We start from the raw sequence: 8,469 nt of genomic DNA on the forward strand, positions 1-8,469 counted from the left end.
ATTGAATGGAAGATAGCAATCACTGGAAAAGGACATCATACTTTGAAGTATAGAAGGACCAAAGCAAAGTGCAAGACCAGCAAACAATCCAATGGATTGATACTATCAAGATAATGGTGAAGAAGGCCCTAGTGGACCGATCTAGTCTTGCACAAGATTGATCTTCCTAAAGATCATTAATACATCAAGTCATCATGGCTCGAGTTTCAACCGAAGGCCATTAATTATAAAGAATGGACTGACTGACCACAGCATATAGACTAGATGTGGACTGCTTGACCACATTTACAGTAGACTGTGGACCGATTGAGCATAAAATTTAAAATAGACTGTGGACTCTCTGACTACAATTTTTATAATAAAATGCAGACCGACTGACCACAGTCTTTATCTTTGAAATAAGTAATTTTGGCCCTAGAATGTTATACTTTTTGGTGTGTATAGCATGTAGCAGGAACATATTATCACTCTTTTGAATATTTGCAGGTGACTGACGCCCTTTGACATCGTGGGATTTGAAATGTTTCCTTGTGAACTCCAAGAAAAGAATGTGGAAAGTCACATAACAGGTAATTAATATTCATATTAATTACTGATAATAGTCAGTCTAGGCATAAGTACTAGACCTGCGGAGATGTGACAACACCTTTCTGATACATGAGAATATACTGTTATTGGTTTACATATGTTTATTTTCTATACACAATTCCTAGTATAACACAACTATATCTTAGGTAGAGACATAAGGAACATTTGTTTTCCTTATCTTCTGTATTCTAAAGTGAGGAATCCCTTATTCTGTTTCATAGAATAGCCTTGTAATCAGCGGTGTAACAATCAATACCGCGATTACAAGAGACTGACCACAGTATTAAGACTACACTGTGGACCAATTAACCACAAAATTTACAAGGACTGACAGTCCACAGCATTTAAATTAGGCGTGGACTGACAACAGCATTTACACTAGTCTATGGATTGACTGGAAGACAGCAATTACTGGAAAGGGACATCATACTCGGAAGAATAGAAGGAAGAAGGCAAAGAGGAAGATGAGCATCCAATCCAAAGGATTGATACCATCAAGATAACGGTGGAGAAGACCCTAGTGGACCGATCTAGTCTTGAACAAGATTGATCTTCCTAAAGATCATTAATTCATCCAGTCGTCATGGCTAGAGTTTCAACCGAAGGCCGTTAATAATAAAAAATGGACTGACTGACCACAGCATTCACACTAGTTGTGGACTGCCTGACTACAGCATTTACACTAGGTGTGGACTGCTTGACCACATTTACAGTAAACTAGACTGTGGGCCAACCTCTGTCTTCTAAAGTGAGGTATCCCCTTTCCTATTTCATAGAATAGCCTTGTAATCAGTGGTGTAACTATCAATACCGCAATTACAAGAGATTGTCCACACTATTAAAATTACACTGTGGACTGAATGACCACAACATTTAAAAGGAATGACAGTCTACAGCGTTTGAATTAGTTGTGGACTGACTGACAACAGCATTTACACTAATCTAAGGATTGACTGGAAGACAGCAATCACGGGAAAAGGAACTTCATACTTTGAAGTATAGAAGGAAGAAAGCAAAGAGGAAGACCAGCAGCCAAGCCAAAGGATTGAAACTATCAAGATAAGGGTGGAGAAGACCCTAGTGGACCTATGAAGTCTTTCACAAAATTGATCTTCCTAAAGATCGTTAATTCATCCAGTCGTCATAGCTCGAGTTTCAACCGAAGGCCGTTAATAATAAAAAATGGGCTGACTGACCACAGCATTCACACTAGGTGTGGACTGCTTGATCACATTTATAGTAGACTGTGGGCCAACCTCTGTCTTCTAAAGTGTGGAATCCCCTATCCTATTTCATAGAATAGCCTTGTAATCAGCGGTGTAACAATCAATACCGCGATTCCAAGAGATTGACCACACTATTAAGAATACACTGTGGACTGAATGACCACAACATTTAAAAGGACTGACAGTCCACAGCGTTTGAATTAGTTGTGGACTGACTGACAACGGCAATTACACTAGTCTAAGGATTGAATGGAAGACAGCAATCAATGGAAAAGGACATCATAGTTTGAAGTATAGAAGAAAGCAAAGAGCAAGACCAGCAACCAATCCAATGGATTGATACTATCAAGATAATGGTGAAGAAGACCCTAGTGGACCTATCTAGTCTTTCACAAAATTGATCTTCCTAAAGATCGTTAATTCATCCAGTAGTCATGGCTCGAATTTCAACCGAAGGCCGTTAATAATAAAAAATGGGCTGACTGACTACAGCATTCACACTAGGTGTGGACTGCTTGACCACATTTACAGTAGACTAGACTGTGGGCCAACCTCTGTCTTTTAAATGGAGGAATCCCCTATTCTATTTCATAGAATAACCTTGTAATCAGCTGTGTAACAATCAATACCGCGATTACAAGAGACTGACCACACTATTAAAATTACACTGTGGACTGAATGACCACAACATTTAAAAGGACTGACAGTCCACAGCTTTTGAATTAGTTGTGGACTGACTGACAACAGCATTTACAGTTATCTAAGGATTGAATGGAAGACAGCAATCACTGGAAAAGGACATCATACTTTGAAGTATAGAAGGACCAAAGCAAAGTGCAAGACCAGCAAACAATCCAATGGATTGATACTATCAAGATAATGGTGAAGAAGGCCCTAGTGGACCGATCTAGTCTTGCACAAGATTGATCTTCCTAAAGATCATTAATACATCAAGTCGTCATGGCTCGAGTTTCAACCGAAGGCCATTAATTATAAAGAATGGACTGACTGACCACAGCATATAGACTAGATGTGAACTGCTTGACCACATTTACATTAGACTGTGAACTGATTGAGCATAAAATTTAAAATAGACTGTGGACTGTCTGACTACAATTTTTATAATAAAATGCAGACCCAATGACCACAGTCTTTATCTTTGAAATAAGTAATTTTGGCCCTAGAGTGTTATACTTTTTGGTGTGTATAGCATGTAGCAGGTGTTATGTTCTGCTACCAAAGCTAAGGAAAGAGAGGAGATCTGTCCCTACTATGAGACTCAGCTGAATCCCTACGATGTAACAGGGAACCTGATCCTGCGATCAGACCTGCTAAAGTCCTAATCTAGTCTGTACGAAGACCTATAGATGTGGGGAGGGAATCCCTACAAGTACTAAGGACTGGGAGGAATATGGGACACCTCCTAACAGAAATAGTAGCAGACAGACGAACAAACAAAATAGATAGAACATAGAGGTCCGTAGACCAAGCAAACTAACAGAGTTAGATACAGAGCACAGGCTAGCTAGAAAGTAGATATACAATGAAGTCCAGCAAAGCCAGAAGGGCGGAGCAGGACTAAATAGGCCAACAAGGTCATGTGACCAGCAAAGGAAAAAAAACCTAACAGCAAGGTTCTAACAGTACCCCCCCTTCTAAGAGGATCCTCCGGATCCCCTAGGACCAGGCTTATCAGGAAATCTCCTGTGAAACGCTCTGATAAGTCTGGACGCGGAAACATCATCTGACCTCACCCAAGAGTTATCCTCGGGTCCGAAACCTTTCCAGGCCACAAGATACTGCAAACTACCTCTATACCGTCTAGAGTCAAGGATGCGAGAAATTTCATATTCCCCGTCCTCCACCACCGGAGGAACAGAGGCAGAGGCGTCACCATCCGACACAACAGCTTTTTTTAACAGAGAGACATGAAAGACCGGATTAATTCTCCAGGAGGTAGGAACCTCCAACCTAACAGCAGATTGGTTGACAACCTGAAGCACCTTAAAGGGCCCTACAAACTTGGGACCCAATTTCTTAAAAGGAATCCTCAACCGCAGATTCCTAGAGGACAACCAAACCATGTCACCAACAGCGAACAAAACCTCCTGTCGTTTCCTATCAAAGTAGTCTTTAGATTTTCTGTTGGCCTCCTGAAGATTACCACGCACATCCGTCCAAACTCTTTCCAAATCACCGGAAAAATTCTCCTCCTCAGGCACGGCAGATCCCAACTTGGAGAACGACCCAAACGACGGATGTCTCCCAGAACAACAAAAAAAAGGCGAACAACCAGCAGAAGAAGATGTATGATTGTTCAGAGCAAATTCGGCAAGTGGCAGAAACTCAGACCACCCCTCTTGATTGTCTGCCACAAAACAACGCAAGAACTGCTCAACATCCTGGTTTTTCCTTTCTGTCTGGCCATTAGATTCAGGATGATATCCGGACGAAAACGACAAATGAATTCCCAACCTGTCACAAAAGGCACGCCAAAAACGAGCCACGAACTGAGGACCCCTATCAGAAACAATGTCAGTAGGAACGCCATGAAGTCTGACAATTTCCTTGACAAAGGCCTTAGCGAGAGTTTTAGCGCAGGGCAGTTTGACGAAGGGAACCAAGTGACACATCTTGCTAAAGCGGTCCACGACCACCCAGATGACAGTAAAACCCTCAGAGGGGGGAAGGTCAGTTATAAAGTCCATAGCCAAATGTGTCCAAGGAGCACTGGGGACCTCCAAAGGACAAAGCAACCCCGCAGCAGGAGTATGTGAGGACTTAGCTCTAGCACATATAGTACATTGGCGCACCCACTTAATGACTTCCTTCTGCCATCCAGGCCACCAAAAACTGCGACCCACCAGTCTCTTGGTCTCAGAGATTCCGGGATGACCTGCCAACCGAGATTCGTGACACTCAACAAACAAATCTCTCCTAAAGGTCTCAGGCACAAACAACCTCCCATGAGGAGTGTTAGATGGGGCATTCTCCTGAGCTTTAAGAATCTCATCTTCCAAAACGGAGTCTAAAGCAGCTATCACAACACCTTCTTGTAAAATGTTTTCCTCTTTCTCAGCACCGACTATGGGAGAAAAACTGCGAGACAAGGCATCCGCCTTAACATTCTTAGTACCAGGGATGTAAGTAACGGAGAAATTAAACCGCGAGAAAAACAGTGCCCACCTAGCCTGACGGGCATTCAGGCGCTTGGCAGCATCAAGATATATCAGATTTTTATGATCCGTAAGAACCTGAACGGGAAATTCCGCACCTTCCAAGAAGTGGCGCCAGTGTTCAAATGCGAGTTTAATAGCCAATAATTCCCGATTACCAATATCGTAATTCAATTCAGTCTCCGAAAATTTTTTTGAAAAAAAGGCACAGGGATGTAATCCATCCCCGTTATCCTGAGACAATACTGCGCCAACCCCCACAGAGGAAGCATCAACCTCAACCAAAAACGGCCTAGTAACATCAGGCTGCATAAGGATGGGAGCAGAGGTGAACCTCTCCTTGAGATACACAAAAGCTTCAATGGCCTCAGAAGACCACTGAACCGCATCAGCACCTTTCCTGGTGAGATCAGTCAGAGGTTTGACAATACTAGAAAAATTTTTTATGAACTTTCTATAGTAATTGGCGAAACCCAAAAACCTCTGTATCGATTTCAAACCAATAGGCCTAGGCCATTCCTGCACAGCCTGAACCTTAACCGGATCCATCTCAAAACCTTTGCTGGAGATAATGTAGCCCAAAAAACTAATTCTCTGTACAGCGAACTCACATTTCTCCAGCTTAGCAAAAAGCGAATTGTCCATTAATAACTGTAATACCTCACGCACGCTCCGCCAATGAGACTCCAGATCTGGCGAATAAATCAAAATGTCATCCAAATACACAACCACATTTTTACCGATCAAAGGTCTAAGGATGTCATTAATCAGATTCTGAAAAAATGCAGGAGCATTAGTGAGACCAAAAGGCATAACCAGATTCTCAAAATGACCCACAGGAGTGTTAAAAGCAGTCTTCCATTCATCACCCTCCTTCATGCGCAACAGATTGTATGCCCCCTTAAGGTCAATTTTAGAGAACCACTTGGCCCCCAATAACTGGTTAAACAGATCAGGAATCAATGGCAGTGGGTAAGGATTGCGTACCGTAATTTTGTTAATCTCACGAAAATCCAGACAAGGACGTAAACCGCCGTCCTTTTTTTTTACAAAAAAAAATCCAACCGCCACAGGAGACTTAGAGGGCCTAATGTGACCGGCGGCCAAGCTTGTCTGTATGTATTCCTCCAAAGCCTTCCTCTCAGGAATAGTAAGGTTAAATAAACGACTCTTAGGAAGAGTCGCTCCAGGGACAAATTCAATAGAACAATCATAGTCTCTATGGGGAGGCAAAACCTGCGATTCCTTCTCAGAAAAAACTCTCCAAAAATCCTGAATAGGAACAGGCAATTCTCCCCTATCCAAAGCTGCAATACGCCCGTTACAACACTTGTCATAACATTTATGGCTCCAGGATTTAATTTCACTGGTAGACCAATCCAGTACAGGATTGTGAAATTTTAACCAGGGCAAACCCAATATTACTGGAGAAGGCAAGTTATTCAACACTACCAAATCCAATTTCTCATGGTGAACACCATTAATAGTGAGAGGAAATTCACTGACCTTGAGAGTAATATTCTTCAAAGGGGAGCCATCCACAGAAACCACAGCAATGGGGGATGACAAAGGTTCAGGTTTTAAATTGAGTTTTTCCACGAATCCCCCATCAATTACATTCAGTGTAGACCCGCAATCAACAAACACCCGAAATTCCATTAATTTTTCCTGAGCAATCGTGGAAGCAGCTAAAAATATACCCTTGGAATTTAAACAGGCAATACGGGCGTGACTGACCATTTTTTTTTCTTTCTTCATACGAAGCTCACAGCCTTTAATCAAATGACCAGATTTTCCGCAGTAGAAACACAAGCCTTGCGAAAAACGACGGTCTTTTTCTTGAGAGCGAGGTGCCACCGATCCAATCTCCATCGGTTCACCACGGTTAGTACACACATTATCATAACCAGAAACTGACATAGCAGAGGATTTGCTCTCATTAACCCTAGCACGCAGTCTTCTATCCACCCGTATAGCTAATTGCATAGCCTGTTGCAAATCTTCAGGTGTAGGATAAGCAATTAGCAGGTCTTTAACCCTTTCACTGAGCCCAGCAAGAAATAGACTTCTCAGAGCAGAATCGTTCCACCCTGTTTGAGTGGACCAACGACGAAAATGTGTACAATATTTTTCCACATTACCCGATCCTTGTTTTAGACGTCTCAACTCAGTCTCAGCTGATGCGACACGGTCAGGATCATCATATAATAGTCCCAAAGCAGAAAAAAAACTATCCACTGATCTGAAGCATGAATCACTAGGTTGCAAAGAAAAGGCCCACTCCTGAGGCTCTTTGCGCACAAGTGACATTATGAACCCTACGCGCTGGGATTCATCCCCAGAGGACTTAGGTCTCAAACAAAAATACAATAAGCAAGCATTTTTAAATGAAAAAAATTCTCGGTGTTCACCAAAAAACAAATCCGGCAAACATACCTTAGGCTCCAAGAAATGTGCTCCAGGACAGTTACTCACGTGCTGACGGAGCTCGGCCACCTCCAGAGAGAGTCCCTGCAGGCGATGAGCCAAATCCTGAACCGACACCATGATGGAACAGAAAAATCTTTCCTTAGAGAATTTGCTGGCTGGACTTACTGTTATGTTCTGCTACCAAAGCTAAGGAAAGAGAGGAGATCTGTCCCTACTATGAGACTCAGCTGAATCCCTACGATGTAACAGGGAACCTGATCCTGCGATCAGACCTGCTAAAGTCCTAATCTAGTCTGTACGAAGACCTATAGATGTGGGGAGGGAATCCCTACAAGTACTAAGGACTGGGAGGAATATGGGACACCTCCTAACAGAAATAGTAGCAGACAGACGAACAAACAAAATAGATAGAACATAGAGGTCCGTAGACCAAGCAAACTAACAGAGTTAGATACAGAGCACAGGCTAGCTAGAAAGTAGATATACAATGAAGTCCAGCAAAGCCAGAAGGGCGGAGCAGGACTAAATAGGCCAACAAGGTCATGTGACCAGCAAAGGAAAAAAAACCTAACAGCAAGGTTCTAACAGCAGGAACATATTATCACTCTTTTGAATATTTACAGGTGACTGACGCCCTTTGACATGGTGGGATTTGAAATGTTTCCTTGTGAACTCCAAGAAAAGAATGTGGAAAGTCACATAACAGGTAATTAATATTCATATTAATTACTGATAATAGTCAGTCTAGGCATAAGTTCCAGACCTGCGGAGGTGTGACAACACCTTTCTGATACATGAGAATATACTGTTAGTGGTTACATATGTTTATTTTCTATACACAATTCCTAGTATAACACAACTATATCTTAGGTAGAGACATAAGGAACATTTCTTTTCCTTATCTTCTGTATTCTAAAGTGAGGAATCCCTTATTCTGTTTCATAGAATAGCCTTGTAATCAGCGGTGTAACAATCAATACCGCGATTACAAGAGACTGACCACATTATTAAGACTATACTGTGGACCAATTAACCACAAAATTTACAAG

Source organism: Phyllobates terribilis, unplaced genomic scaffold (genome assembly GCF_046119375.1).
Source record: "Phyllobates terribilis strain yellow unplaced genomic scaffold, ASM4611937v1 Scaffold_199__1_contigs__length_3552030, whole genome shotgun sequence".
Classification (NCBI taxonomy): Eukaryota; Metazoa; Chordata; class Amphibia; order Anura; family Dendrobatidae; genus Phyllobates; species Phyllobates terribilis.